The sequence below is a fragment of the Gadus chalcogrammus genome, chromosome 18 (assembly GCF_026213295.1).
Source record: "Gadus chalcogrammus isolate NIFS_2021 chromosome 18, NIFS_Gcha_1.0, whole genome shotgun sequence".
Lineage (NCBI taxonomy): Eukaryota > Metazoa > Chordata > Actinopteri > Gadiformes > Gadidae > Gadus > Gadus chalcogrammus.
The window spans coordinates 6,261,851-6,278,260 of NC_079429.1; the positions used below are offsets into that span (position 1 = coordinate 6,261,851).

General features: G+C 46.8%; 1 protein-coding gene across 1 annotated transcript in view; it reads right to left on the reverse strand.

Annotated features, from left to right (window-relative positions):
- The window catches only part of ca10a (carbonic anhydrase Xa), a 74,699-nt gene that overhangs the window by 8,849 nt on the left and 49,440 nt on the right, over positions 1-16,410 (reverse strand). The window lies entirely within an intron of this gene.

Below are 16,410 nucleotides of genomic sequence, written 5' to 3' on the forward strand. Positions count from 1 at the left end.
CTCTCTCTCTCTCTCTCTCTCTCTCTCTCTCTCTCTCTCTCTCTCTCTCTCTATCTCTCTCTCTCTCTCTCTCTCTCTCTCTCTCTCCCTCCCTCTCCCTCTCTCTCTCCCTGGCTCTCCATCTGTCGCCACAGTGCTCTGAACTTTCAAGGTTTTTTTCCCCCCCTTTAAAGTGTGACAAATGAAGAAGGGCACAGGCTGTTCCCGAGGCAGGCGCCGCAACATCTCGCGGGCGGGGGGGGAAGTGGAAGGCACGTCTCGTCTGCAGACGACAGGCGCTTCCTGCGCGAGGCGACTGCGAAGGTGAAGGGAAACTCCGGCCTCAATGCGCCACGCCAACGCATCCATGACATCGTCATGGATGCAGACCAAAGTAAATGGTAAATGGCCTGCATTTATTTAGCGCTTTTATCCAAAGCGCTTTACAATATTGCCGGACAATCGACCATTCACGCACACATTCACACACCGTCAACCATGCAAGGCGACAGCCAGCTCGTCATGAGCAGTTAGGGTTAGGTGCCTTGCTCAGGGACACCTCGACACACGGGGATCGAACTAGCAACCTTGCTGTTGCCAGCCAACCCGCTCTACTTCCTGCGCTACTGCCCAAAGTCTGGGTGCAAGGGTAATAAATATGTGACGTTTAATTCTGGTTCCGGAGAAAGCTAGACAGCCTATTTTCTTTATCTTTTGTTATGGATCAATGAGCAGCTATTTTTTTGGGATTGGGTGCAACTCTATTGATTCCCATGATGTGTTGCTTTCTGCCAGAATCACTCTGATGCCACCAAACCCTTAGCTAAACCTTTTCTCTTGAGAGTGAACCTAACCCGTACCTTATTGTTTCCCCTAATGACCTAATCCTCACCTAATTATTCCCTGCAATGACCTTACCTAACCATTTCCAAACTCAGTTACCATTTTAACTTCTTAGGCTAATTCTGGCTCACTTACTGTTTGACTGTTGTGTGCAATGTCCCGAAATAAACCAATAAATAAATAAATAAATTTGATGAAGCTAATTCTATTAAATCCTCTGAGTTGTATTCATCAGTGTTACCCATTACACAGTTGCAATAAAAATGCTAGATCTAATAAAATCTAAATCCCTATCTTTAGCCATCCAGCATCATGTGAATAATCTGTGGAAGAATCAATTCATACCCACTATGTATTTACAACACACACCTTACCAGTAAAATCCACTTGCTCACAATCCTCCACCAACTGTAGAACAAATCCCCCCCCTCCTCCCACTATAAACATTGTGGAGCCCTGTGATAAATGCATGTCCACACTTTCATCTTAGGGAGCTGTTGATCCTAACATGTGAAGGCTATACATGTGGGGTACATTGTCGGCTACAGGGAGTAGAGAATTACAATTAAAGTTAAAAGCTGATACGGTACAAAATACTCACATGGTGGAGTCTTACTCATATAATCACATGTGTTCCCACATGCATTTTCACATGTATTCATACATGTACTCTCACATGTATTCTCTCATGTATTCTAACATGTATTCTTACATGTAGACTTGTATGTATAATCACATGTATTCTCACAAGTACGATCACATGCACTGTATTCTCACTTGTATTCTTACATGTATTCTCACACGTATTCTTACATGTACTCTCATATGTACAGTCAAATGTATTCTCCCATGTATTCTTACATTTATATCCACATGTATCGCTATATCCCTAAGAGACTTGAGAGCAGGGCTGCTGGCAGACAAGGAGACACATCTCCATAGAACCGCTGCCAGCAGGGGTGAGAGGTCGGGGGATGTAAGAAGGGGTGGACGGGGAGGGTTAGGGGTCATCGGATAGAGCTGCACAATAGCATTTATATCTCCCACACCATTACACACACACATGGACACACATGGACACACATGGACACACATGCACGCGCACACACACACACACACACACACACACACACACACACACACACACACACACACACACACACACACACACACACACACACACACACACACACACACACGCCCCTTTGGACTTAAACATACGCCTGACTCCAAAGTACAGTAAGTCTGTACATGTTGTTCATTTTAAATCTCTGCTCATGTAATGTCTTTGTTTTGATATAAACCTTCTGTCAACATGACAGGTATTCCTGGGAGGGGGGTCCGTCTTTAATGCCCACTTCCTCCCTGCTTCCTACAGCCCACCCTCAACTTTCTCAACACACACACACACACACACACACAGACAGACAGACAGACAGACAGATAGACAGACAGACAGACAGACAGACAGACAGACAGACAGACAGACAGACAGACAGACAGACAGACAGACAGACAGACACGCAGGAACCCAATCGCCACACAACACACACACAAAGCTTCTGGCAGTTGAGGAAACAGGGATAAAGCCACTGATTGACACCAAGCAGCGAGAGAGAGAGAGCGAGAAAGAGCGAGCCAGAGCCAGAGCGAGAGAGAAAGAGAGAGAGCGAGAGTGGAAGAGGGAGAGAGACAGCGAGACACAGAGAGAGAGAGAGAGAGAGAGAGAGAGAGAGAGAGAGAGAGAGAGAGAGAGAGAGAGAGAGAGAGAGAGAGAGAGAGAGAGAGAGAGAGAGAAACAGTGACGGAGACGGAGAGGGAGAGAAAGAGAAAGAGAAAGAGAGAGAGAGAGAGAGAGAGAGAGAAACGGAGACAGAGACAGAGAGGGAAAGTGAGAGAGAGAGAGAGAGAGCCAGAGCCAGAGCCAGAGCGAGAAAGAGAGTGAGAGAGAGAGAGGAAGAGGGAGAGAGAAAGGGACAGAGACAGACACAGAGAGAGAAACGGAGACAGAGACAGAGAGGGAAAGTGAGAGAGAGAGATAGAGAGTTCTGTCTGCTTAAGGTCACATGTGTCCGTCTCCGACTGGTTTGCGAGCCCCCCTGCCTTGCTCATTAGCGCCGGGTGCCGGCAGGAAGCGATGGTGGCCGGCACTTAAAGACCAGACCCTACTCCTACTCCAACACCAGCACCACCACCGCAACCATGACAACCACCACCACCACATCCACCACCACATCCACCAACACATCCACCAACACATCCACCACCACAACCACCACCGTATCCCCCACCACCACCACCACCACCACCACCACCCCGCAGGACCTGCTAGGCCCAGCAGGACAGCATATGTTCATTACATCCTAAATAAAATCCAAACTGAGTATCAAAATGAACAGGGCCCAATAACACTGGGTAAACACGTGTACAAGTTACTTTATCGGGGAACAATCTCTCTGTGATAGAGATGTGATCTCCGTCTCTGTGATCACTCTCCTCCGTGAAGGTGACAGAGGAAACTTATTTTTGTGTCTGTAAATGACTATGCCATCAGAGTTGGCAGAGTTGCCTTCTCCTCTCCTACTGATAACGATTATAGTTATTATAATAATTATAACCTTTTAACTGATTAGGGATCAAATGAGGGGTTGAGAGAGAGAGAGAGAGAGAGAGAGAGAGAGAGAGAGAGAGAGAGAGAGAGAGAGAAATAGACAGAGAGAAAGAAAACACAGAGAGAGGCATCTTATGGGGAAGCGGAGGGTTGAGACAAATCAAATGAGATGTAGGACGAGACTTAGAACGATGTAGTGAGACAGAGCGAGTAGACTGCAGTAAGCAGGGAGTGAGAGAGATACACACACACACACCTGTGCCTTATATCGAATGTAATTACACAGTCACACAACGCCTCACTGCCGTCCCAGTTGATGCTGACCTAAAGATACACACCACAAGGCTACAAGCTGGCCTTATTAAGCAGCCTCAGGGTTCACAACATGGCTGCTTCCTGTTCACCGTTTTACCAAAGAGGCAAAAGCAGCTCAAGCATGTCTGCAATATTAACAAATATAATGCATAGCATGTGCAAATGAAATCATGTCCTAGAAAGCTCTCTGCTTGAAGGAGCTTGATATATTCTCTCACACACACACACACACACACACACACACACACACACACACACACACACACACACACACACACACACACACACACACACACAGCAGAGTAATGTTGGTGTGGAGCATGTATTATTTCCAACAATCACACGCAAAGTTGCATGTTGTTCAGTGAGGAAAGTGACTGTTGAATGCAGTGAGGCCAGTGACTGTTGAATGCAGTGAGGCTAGTGACTGTTGAATGCAGTGAGGCTAGTGACTGTTGGATGCAGTGAGGCCAGTGACTGTTGGATGCAGTGAGGCTAGTGACTGTTGGATGCAGTGAGGCTAGTGACTGTTGGATGCAGTGAGGCCAGTGACTGTTGGATGCAGTGAGGCTAGTGACTGTTGGATGCAGTGAGGCTAGTGACTGTTGGATGCAGTGAGGCTAGTGACTGTTGGATGCAGTGAGGCTAGTGACTGTTGGATGCAGTGAGGCTAGTGACTGTTGGATGCAGTGAGGCTAGTGTTGGATGCAGTGAGGCTAGTGACTGTTGGATGCAGTGAGGCTAGTGTTGGATACAGTGAGGCTAGTGAGCGTTGGATGCAGTGAGGCTTGTGAGTACTGGATGCAGTGATGCTCGGTCCTCCTGACCACTTTTTGTGTGATCTCTACAGGCTCACCCTCCTCATAATGTCACCCCAGTAGAACTCCACACATTTTGGGAGTATGTGTACTGCGCTGTGCAGCCTTCAGTAAATCAGCCGTACCAGTGAAACAACCCCACCCACCGTAGCTCATAAATAAAGAGCTGGGAGTGCTACATAGCCCCGGCTCCTTTTATTATTGAATGACACGGCGGCGACATGAGCATCATGTAAATGGAGAATAGTTACAGCAGGCAACAGCCTATAAACTTTCTAAAGCATACCACTATACATCACCTGGGCTCCAATTTATGACATAAGAGCGGACTAGGTCATGCTTGACTGCTGAACAGCATTTCAAAAGCTAAATGTGCTTTAATGGTTCACAGTGAAACTCATCTCTTGTAAACTTAGGATTTAATACTGGGGATATCGAGAGAAAATAAAATATATACCGGCCAAATACGTTGGAACATTGAGCAGAAAACAGGGGGCCGCGTTTGTTATGTTCTGCCCCCAGCTATAAAGAGCTTTGTATTATCCGCATAAACTGCTTTCGGACAAATGTTCTCCCGTTCATGCACTCCCTCACACAGAGACATACCGCTAACCAAATTCTTGGAAAAAGGCGTCCAGTTTATCCACACTAGACCCACTTTGACAAAGATGTCTTTAACCATTTTGGATGAGGAAAAAAAACAAAACTCTGACACATCAGTGAAAGGGAAAAGCTGACAGCGCCAAAACAAGAAGGGATAAACATGAGCCACCAGTCTCGTCACGGCTGACTTGACATGCAGCCCAGCAGGGAGGAACAGCGGGAACGTTTTGCCTGTCAGTCATTGGTCAGCTGATCCGGCTCACATGCCTCTCCTTCTCAGCTCCTCTGGGTGATTAGAGCGATGACGCATGCTTGGCATCTGATTGGGCAACGCAAAAACACCACACGCAATGTGCCTGTGTGTGCGTGTGTGCCTGTGTGTGCGTGCGTGCGTGCGTGTGTGCTTGTGGCTGTTTGGGTTTAATCTACTTTACTTAATTATATCACGTTTCTCAATCAGGTTAAACAGACAGACACAGACACACACTGACACACAACCCCCCCCAGCCAACTCTTGTTGTTGGAATATCAAAATGCACAGAAAACACTGCAAAAAATCTGCATGTGTATCATCGTGGAATCACACCCATACATGTTTGTGTGGTTCCAGGTTGATGCGTGTTTGCAAACACACAGTTGAAGAATAACACAATAATGACCAGACTATAATTAAGTATGGAGCAAGTAAACCAGTGTGATATCGTGAAAGAAACCCTTACTTCCACATAATTAGAATGATGTGTCATGTATATACAATCTGGCATCCAACCGTGTCTCACGTCAATGTAATACAATGCCTTTCGATTTATCGTCTAATTATCGCAATTAAAATGTCAACACACAGATCCAATGCAACAAACATTTTACAAACCACTTAGCCAGTAAAAACTTGGTCATTTAAATTGCTGCATTGTACAGCTGTGTTTCTATTGCACATATATCTTCTACACAGTGGACCGTTGGAATGATGTTAACCACGACCACAGCACCCAGCATGGAGGCCCAAAGGTTCAACATTGATTGGACTGCGTGATGGACTACTTACTAAGTTAGGAACATGTCCTGCATTTTAGGAAAACAACAACCATGAATCAAAACATCAGGAACTCCAAATACCTCAACGATGCAAATTAAATTATGGCTGGGATGTATTTGTGTGCATACGTGCGTGCTTGAGTGTACTAGCAGATGAAGAGAGATCCAGACAAATGTAAACAGAGGAATAAATACAGAGATGCATTAGAGATAGTCAGAAAGACGGAACTACATGTATGGAGAGACAAATTACAGTGCGTGTGAGAGAGAGAGAAGGAGAGACAAAAAGAGGCGTGAGGAAGAGGAAGGAAGTCTAAGCTGTTGGTAGAGAGGGAACGGAGACCCCTGTAGGCCTTCAAACGGCTCAGCCTCAGAGAGAGGGGATTTAATTGAACTGAAAGAGGGAGGTAGAGAGAGAGAGAGAGAGAGAGAGAGAGAGAGAGAGAGAGAGAGAGAGAGAGAGAGAAAGAGAGAGAGAGAAAGAGAGAGAGAGAAAGAGAGAGAGAGCAAGAGAGAGAGAGCAAGAGAGAGAGAGCAAGAGAGAGAGAGAGAAAGAGCAAGAGAGAGAGAAAGAGAGAACAATAGAGAGAGAGAGAGAGAGAGAGAGAGAGAGAGAGAGAGAGAGAGAGAGAGAGAGAGAGAGAGAAAGAGAGAGAGAGAGAGAGAGATAGAGAGAGAGAAAGAGAGAGAGAGAAAGACCCATATAGATGGAGAGAGACAGAGAGAGAGAGAGAGAACGGAACTGAATTGAGAAAGAGAGAGAAAGCTAGAGAGCAAGAGATCGAGAGTGAGGTCTTGTGAGAGAGAGAGAGAGAGAGGAACTGAATTGAGAAAGAGAAAGCTAGAGAGCAAGAGATCGAGAGCGAGGGGGAATGAGGGAGTTCGAGTTGAGATCTTGCTCTCTCTGTGTGTGTGTGTGTGTGTGTGTCTGTGTCTGTGTGTGTGTGTGTGTGTGTGTGTGTGTGTGTGTGTGTGTGTGTGTGTGTGTGTGTGTGTGTGTGTGTGTGTGTGTGTGTGTGTGTGTGTGTGTGTGTGTGTGTGTGTGTGTGTGTGTGTGTGTGTGTGTGTGTGTGTGTGTGTGTGTGTGTGTGTGTGTGTGTATATATATGCCCGCAGGGCCTCTAATGTTGTCATCATTAGCAGTGAGACCACGTCTCCCCCCAGGCCCCTAACACGCCCTCTGAACCCACAACCGCCCAGTCAGAGATGGAGAGCTTGCAGGCTGACTCAAACAGTCAAGGTGTGTGTGTGTGTGTGTGTATGTCCATGAGTATTCAATCCAAGGGTACAGTTGTGTAGCCACGTCTAAGCAATGCTAGAGTCTTCAAGGTCCTCAGAGATCCGCTATCCAGCACTCTTTTCTAGTAAGTATTACTAGTTTTTCTAGTAAGTATTACATCGGAAACACACGCACGCACGCGCGCGCACACACACGCACACACGCACACGCACACACACACACACACACGACCTCTGACTCGGTTCCACTCCGACCTCAGTCCATCGTGTGAGTTCCTCTCCTCTTCGTTGAGACGGCTGACTGCAGTCAGAGTTAAAAGTCAGAGTTAATAGTCAAAGGTTATTCCAAGTGGAGAAAGTAGTGTGATATTCACCCAGAGATGATTAATATGTCTCTTTTCTTCCATTTGATGGGTATTAACTCACTGCAGTCGTACAAGCTCACTGTTGGCCATACCTACTCACTGAAAGCCATTTTTTTCTCTGTCGGCCATATTAACTCACGGTCAGGCATATTAACAACATAAACGTATTTGTATAATGGAGTTATCGTTATGTGCCGAATACCTTTCATTGCTTTATCATTTAACTGTTTTATGGGTCGCATTCACCCTGCAGCCTTCTTGAATCCATCTTCCCCAATTCAGCTCCCACTCCCAGCTCAAGTTCAGAATCAAGATGCCGGCTAGGTGAATGAGGCCCATTGCGGCCTTTAACGGGGCTTTCTGGTTTTTGTGAATTAGCTTCAACACTGAAACCCATTCTCATTCACTCACATCGCTGTAGGATAGCAACTCAGTAGACATTAATCCGAGTCTGGAAGCCCAGTGTTTTCAGCAGGAGGCCCGTTTTATCCTTGGCAGTAGGCTAGGCAGGAGCTGAACAGTGTTTTCGGTTATAATCGTACCGCATGCCATGTCGACAAAAATACGACGCAGCACGAGCCAAGAGAAGGTGTATTGTAATGGCTGGTGACAGACACGGAGCACTGTGTTGGGGATTTAAAATATTTTTCAGAAGGTGGGCGATGGTGTAATAATAGTAATAGTGCACCGTGCGGGTGTTCGCCCACCAAAGGGAGCTGGGTATAAAGTCTTCGTTGCTATGCGGTAAAGTGTCTCGCGCCGACGCTAAAAATGTCAGCGGACGTTTTAGAGAGCCCCTCTAAAACGTGAGGAGTAACGCAATTGGATGCTGAGATCTACGTCTACGTTGTAAATGGAAAAAATATGGAAATGACGGCACGGCGGAAAACCACAAACACACAACACGCAACCGAGTCGGTAGAGCGGAAGAATGTACATAAAAGGAAGAAGGCGAACGATAAATAGACGTTTATCATGCATGGGGAAGTTATTAAAACAAATGGGGTACAGAGGACACAGACCTCTTTACATACACAGTGGGGGTGTTTTACATTCAAAAATCATTTTTGAATGTGTTGTGAATTGATGTGTACATGAATAATTATTTGGCCCTCAGAAAGAGTCCAAGGCATTAGAGCCAAGTTGGGAATCTATCTTCTGTTGACCAGGCCTTCCGGTAACTCATCCAAGTGGGGAGACCTCAGAGTATGAAACATAATCTAAAGCCAATGAGACCGGGGCAATATGACTTGGAGCCGCGTTTGATGTTCGGTTTAGTAAATGGGAATGTCATTATTTTTAGCAATACAGCAGTGTTGCGTGTTCATATTTAATGCCCTCCCAGGCACTCAGTTGGTCCCTTAAGTGCATTGCTAGCGCCGTGCTAACATAGCCAAATACATCATTGTCATCCGCATGGATACATGCAATAGTATAGGACGAGAGGGAATGTGCGTTTGTGTGTGTGTGTGTGTGTGTGTGTGTGTGTGTGTGTGTGTGTGTGTGTGTGTGTGTGTGTGTGTGTGTGTGTGTGTGTGTGTGTGTGTGTGTGTGTGTGTGTGTGTCTATGTGTGTGTGTGTGTGTGTGTGTGTGTGTGTGTGTGTGTGTGTGTGTGTGTGTGTGTGTGTGTGTGTGTGTTTGTGTGTGATTTTGTGAGTGTGATTTTGTGTATGTGTGTGAGTGTGTGTGGGAGTGAAACCCCTATGTTGTGCTGCTTGATCTTTTATTTCCATGGTGAACCCTGAACAACCTCTTTTTCTTGAACCTATACAACGGCTCAGATCAGATTAGATCCAGAAGGCTGGGATCTTGCCTGAACTCCCTTCTAGCTTGATTGGAAACCGGGGCACGGATCACATTAGAGCACTTGAGCTGAAGTCACACTCCCACAGTGATGCACAGTCAAAATACATATCAAAATATATGAAGTATATGACACTCAGTGTGCTCGCATGGTTAGGCGTCTAACTGCAAATCCTCTTGGTGGCAAATAAACAGCAAGTCAGTGTTCACAAGAGACAACACTCCTCGCTCTTTCCAGGAATATGGAAATGCAGTCGATTTCAAAAGAAAATATGTGTTTTTGTTGCGTTTCAGTGTGAGCACAGCCAGACTAGTAGAGCTCCGATGACAAAGGGAAGACAGAAAAGCGAAGCGGTATGTGTCTCGCGCCTATGTGTGGCCTACAAAAAACGTATTGTGTGTGTGGCTGGCCCCTTTTCATATACGCCTGCCACCTCGCTGCAGTCCATCACACAGAAAGCGACGGCGGCATCCAAACACACACACTAAAGATAGTATTCAGGCAAAAGTGGCGGCCCATTATAACACATGAGGCCATAACTGCCGTCCTTGGCCGCCCTGCACCGGGGTGGTGTGGGGAGGTGGTGGTGGTGGTGGTGGTGGAGGTTGGAGGGACAGGGGGGGGGATCACCGTTAAAGAATAGAGACGAGGCAGAGCGAGAGGTAGAAAGAGAGAGAGAGGCAGAGAGGAAGGGGTTACAGCGATGGCAGCAGCCAGCCAGCGAATGAGCGCAGGGGAAGAGCGATGTTGCAGAAAGACTCTCATCCATCTTGTTTGTCCTGACGGATATATGAGCGCCTGCCTCGGGCCCGCGGCCCTCCGCCGTGATGGATGAAAGATAAGTAGTGGGGATAAACCCTCCATGTAGATTCAGATGACAACCATCTTGGATTTTTGTGAGGGGCGTGATGCGGCGCCAAGCAGTGGTGCTAAGGGGCAAGGGGGCTATGGCGCTGCTGTGCTATGGTGCCACAGTGCTGGATTGCAACTGAGCTACAGAGCTAATGTGCTACGCTGCAGTGCTACGGGGCTAGGGGGCTATGGAGCTACTGTGCTATGGTGGAACGGAGCTACAGAGCTATTGTGATACGCAGCGGTGCTAAAGTGCTATCGCGCTACCAAGCTTTGGTGCGGTGCTACCGAGCCTATGAACGAATTTGGTTGAACTTGCGTCACATGGACATGATAAATGAAGACGGCAATGAGCTGAACCAGTAGATATGACAAGCGAGTCCCAGAGAGGGCTTTTTTTATTTTCTATTCATTAAAAGTTGTTAAATGCTGCTTGTCAGATCAGTTGGCTCATTTTGACATGCCGAAAAAACTAAACCAATTAAATGATCAGCAACGGCTAAGTCTAACAAGACAATCCACCATTCAGCGTCGCCCCAGGCCTTCCCCTGTTCACCAGATGTTCATAATAATCCTACTTTTTTTAACGCTTTTCAAGAAGTGTTTTACATATTGTGTGTGTGTGTGTGTGTGGTGTGGTGTGTATTACTACTGCAACATCTACAACACGTCTCTTTGAGGACAAGGATAGCCTTAGCTGACGACCGTCTAGTACTGGGGGTGCTTCATTTGAACATGAGGGATACCAGTGCAGACATGCTGTAGTCAAGGTAAGGAAAGGATCACAGATGGAGGTGCACTGCAGCATTGAAGCAGAACACACACAGGACGTGCGCGGGCCTCTCGTTTCAATCCACTGTAAACAGATTCATCCAACCTCCATGTGGTCGTTCCACATCGCCACAGCTGTCTGAGAGAGATGGATGGGTGGATGGATGGATAGATAGAAAGATGGATGGTTGGATGGATGGATGAATGAATGAGAAAAGGTGGATGGATTGTTGGATTCATAAATGCATGATGGATAGATGGATGGAGAGATGGAAAGATGGAAAGATAGATGATGGATGGCTAAAGCAAAGGGACGGATAAAGTGTTTGTTAGAAGCTGTTTCTGCAGCGATTCCCTCTCGTCAGTCCGTCAGCAAGGTGTTCACTCACAGCTTACTAATCACCAAACCCCCTCCCCCTTCTTCCCCAACTACAAAAGCAGACTGCTGTGACACATGCTGTGTGTGTTTTCATACATGGGTATCTGTGCATGTGCGTGCGTGCGTGCGCGCGTGCGTGCGTGCGTGCGTGCGTGCGTGTGTGTGTGTGTGCGTGCGTGCGTGCGTGCGTGCGTGCGTGCGTGCGTGCCCGCTTGCATGCACTTGTGTGTGCGTGCCTGCGTGTGCATCTATGCACGTGCGCGTGTGCATCTGTGTGTGTATGCGTGTGTGCATCTGTGCATGTGCGCGTGCCTGCTTGTGTGTGTCTGTGTGCCAGCCTAATTAGTGGCTTGCGCGTCCGACTTCCGTGTGAAGCGTCTCCAGTAACCTTGTTAGGTGAAGCCCTCCGTCTTCATCGGGGGAAGACTCACAGAGAGCTCCCCCGTAGTGCGAAGGCTCCTCTCCATCAATGATGCTGACTGCTGGATCTTTTTGGGATGACTCCAAGCATTATGTGACACAGATAAGAGTCACTTTGGCGCGCGTTGAGCGACCCAGTTAGAGAGGCGTAGGCATGCGGCAGCGGCGGCGATGAAACACAAAGTCGGGAATGATTAACTGGCTGCAGGCGACCGCGACACGCCGTGGAAGAGAGCGGCCGACACCGCGATGGAAACACCCCAGGACCAACGTCTTGACCGACCCCTTTAATAACGTTGAGGGTTCTTTACATTTTTCTGCTTTAATACTTATATATCTAAACCTAAATATATATAACTATCGCTCCATTTATATATATATATGCGTCTATCTATCTCTCTATCTATCCATCTTTCTGTCTATATCTATTTCCGTGTCTATCTCCATATTTTTCTATATGCATCGATGTGTCTATCTCGTTATCCATCTATATATATGTATGCGTCTATCTTTCTCTATATCTATCAATGTATCTATCTATCTGCATATCCATCTATATACATTTATGTGTCAGTCTATCTACCGCTACATCTATCTACCTATGTCCATCTATGTGTCAATAAATGTATGGATCTTTTTCTATCTCTCTGTATCTATGTGTCCATCTCTCTCTGTATGACTATGGCGCAAGCCCCAGGCTGGACAGGGTTCTGCCCCAGTTGGTGAGCATCCAGCTCTCGCATCATTTCCCCGGCCGCCCGTGAGTCAGGCTTCACACCCCCTGCACACATATGCACTGCTTCATCACGTCATGTTTACACATCCAGTTGCTATCAGCGCTGCTCTCGCGCCCTCTACTTGTCTCTGGCCTCTCTGAAGAGAGATCTACCGAATCTCGTCTCTCTCTCTCCCTCGCCTTCATTCTCTCTCGATGTAAAGTACACATCTGCTATATATACCAACTTCTAATCCATCAACTTTCCACCACCCTAAGCTAATGGGCTTAATTGCAATGAAATCGCAGTAGTTATTGCAGTGATCGCGGACAGTAAATATTCATTTAATGGTATATATATTTTATATTTTACCCTCGAACCAGTATCTGAACCTTGATGCCGTCTCCTCCTTAGTTAATTAGTATTTCTATTCAGAAGGCCGCAATTGAATTTCCTTCAACTATCCATTAATCCACCCTACACGGCCGCATAAGGATGTCTCTCTCTCCCCCTCTCCTACACATACACGCTTGCATAAGAAGACACACACATTCAGTCTATTCTCTCTTGCAAGGTAGGTACACTCTTACACACTTACCCTCTCTCTCTCTCTCTCTCTCTCTCTCTCTCTCTCTCTCTCTCTCTCTCTCTCTCTCTCTCTCTCTCTCTCTCTCTCTCTCTCTCTCTCTCTCTCTCTCTCTCTCTCTCTCTCTCTCTCTCTCTCTCTCTCTCTCTCTCTCTTCTCCTCAAACTCCCTACCTCTGCCCCTCCATCTCTCTTCCTCTCCCCTCTCCATCTCCCTCTCTCACTTCCCCCCCCCCCTCTCCCTCCCTCTCTCTCCGCCTACCTCCCTCCCTCCCTCACTCCCTCCCTCCCTCTCAAAGTGGGATTGACATGCGAGCCCCTCAGACGGATGTGCCTCCGACATTGACACGGTGTGCTCCACATGTCGGCTGCAGACACCATAGGAACCTCTGGATATCAGGTCCGTCGCCTCTCCCATGCACATCGCCGTGGCGACCAGACCCCTGTCAGCTGTCTGACTCAGTCCCAACACAACAAATCATGTTCAACAATATATTGGAACGGCCCAAGCACCCCCCAGCGGCTACTTATTCTGTAAGGCATCTTCAAAATGGCCCCCTGGAGATGGATAGAGCGAGCCAAAGCACGGCAACATTCGGGGCAGAATAAAACAAATAGGCCATCGTATACAAATTGATAAAAGTGTGTTTCCATATCTCAGTGTTATTTTTCTATCAGGTGTAATATATTTTCAGAAATTGAATTCTATGAAGGCAGTGAGTACATGTTTCTGCTTCTGACACAAATGAATAATACCAAAACTAACAATAGAAACCAAACGATAACACCTAGTTAAACGAGAAGGGGATCATTTTGGTTGAACAAACTTTCGTTTCAATGCCGTACTTAAACCATATCTCCTTTTCTTTCATTGAAGTCGAGATTGAAAGTGCGTCACCTTCGAGTCCCCTGTCAAATCCCGCACCTAGAACAAATGGAATGACTGTACAGAACACAGATTGTGTTACTCCCGGTGTGAAACACATCTAAACCCACATGGTCTGTACCGGGAACCCACGGCCCTCAAGGGACTAACATCTGCCAGACCCAGATTCCCAATACTAGAACACCCCTCACCTGCTAGGTCAAAGATATGACATATAAATATATATGTACATACAATACAAATTAAAAAATAAAACAATGATAATAAAAGATTAAATAAAAAAACATTATATACATATTTATATTTAATTATAGATATATATTTATTTACACACACCTGGTGTCCGACACAGGAAATTAAGGCCCTGTGCACTGGACAGAGAACAATAAATGGAGCATGCTTATTGGCCGGCTATCTGTGTTTCTCACTATCTGATTGGTGGGCTGTCTGCTCTGTCTGGGAGGCGAACCCGGACACTTTGGCTGCCTCAGGGGTGAAAGGGCAGCTGCCGTGCAAAGTGTTGTTGGTTGTTCTACCCAACACTGGCTGTAATTACATAAGAAGGAAACATGGCCACCAAAGCTCTGTGCACACACACGCACGTTGTCACAAGCGCACACACACACACACACACACACACACACACACACACACACACACACACACACACACACACACACACACACACACACACACACACACACACACACACACACACACAGACACACACACACACACACACACACACACACACACACACAAAAAGATAGAGATCTGCAGCTCAGAGTTACAGACAGCAGCCATACTGGAAGGCTTCCACCACTAAACGCTTCCACTCCATTCATTAAAAAGATAAGAGCATTAACCAATTGACCGCCAACCAAATGACAGCAGACAATTCCTCCTTAGCAATATGTTAGTTTCACCACCCTAAAAACAAAGATATCACACTCTAGGACGCTTAACAGCAAGTAGAAATAATAATAATAATAATAATAAATGAAATTTATATAGCGCTTAATATGGTACTCTAAGACGCTTTACATATTGCCCTATCAAAACTATGTAAAACAGACTAGGAATAAAAGAAAAACAGAGGTTAAACATGAAGAATAAGGTGGGAGTTAGGTGGGGAAGGCTAGTGTGAAAAGGTATGTTTTGAGTGCAGATTTGAAAGAAGATAGGGTTGGAGAGACTTTGATGTGGTACAATACAGGTAACACTAGCTTTATATATATATATATATATATATATATATATATATCTTGGGCTAACGTGCAAAATTGCAAAGCAATATCTTTTGGTAATTACAATTGTTTAAGGCAGTGTAAATATTCAATTAATGCTGATCTTGTTATTTATTTAACTTCGATTCCCTCAAACCAGCAGCTCAACCTGGATGCTCCCCCTTAGTTAATTAATATTTCTATTCAGAAGGCAATTTCATTTCCTTAGACTATTCATTAATCCACCATACACGGTCGCACAATGGGCCGTTACAAGTATCCCTCCCCCTCCCTCTCTCTCCCCTTCCTCCTTCTCTCCCCTCCCTCCCTGTCTCCCTCTCCTCCTCCTACTTCTCTCCCATTCCCCTCTCCATTCCCTCCCTCTCTCTCTCTCTCGCTCTTCCCTTCCCAGTTCTCTCACATCCCTCCCGCCCTCACTCTTGCCCTCCCCTTCTTACCTCTCGCCCATCCCTCCCTCCCTATTGGTCTCCCCTTTTTACTTCTCTCCAATTCCTCCCTCCCCTCCCTCTCTCCCATGCCTCCCTCTCTCTCCCCCCCCCCCCCCCCCGCCCCACTAGCAGGCCTATGGGTGACATGTACCTCTGCTGTGGACCGGGGGTGGGGTGGGGTGGGGACGGGGGTGGGGGGGGGCGGGGGGGATGTGCTTTTTAAGTACGTTGGGTCTCTGTTGCGCCTGCTTGGCTGGCCAAGGCTGACTGGCTGCCAACAGCCAGAGAGGGACGGGGATGAATCAGTGATGACAAGGTGAGGCTAGCGCCTTGTTCATCGGCTGACAGCTCAGGTGCACCGAGAGATGGAGACACAACAGATTACATTTAGGCCTGAGCTGAGAGGGAGGAGAGAGAGAGCGAGAGCGAGAGCGAGAGAGAGGCAGAGAGGCAGAGAGAGAGAGAGAGAGAGAGAGAGAGAGAGACACATGGAGAAAGAGAGGGACAGAGTGA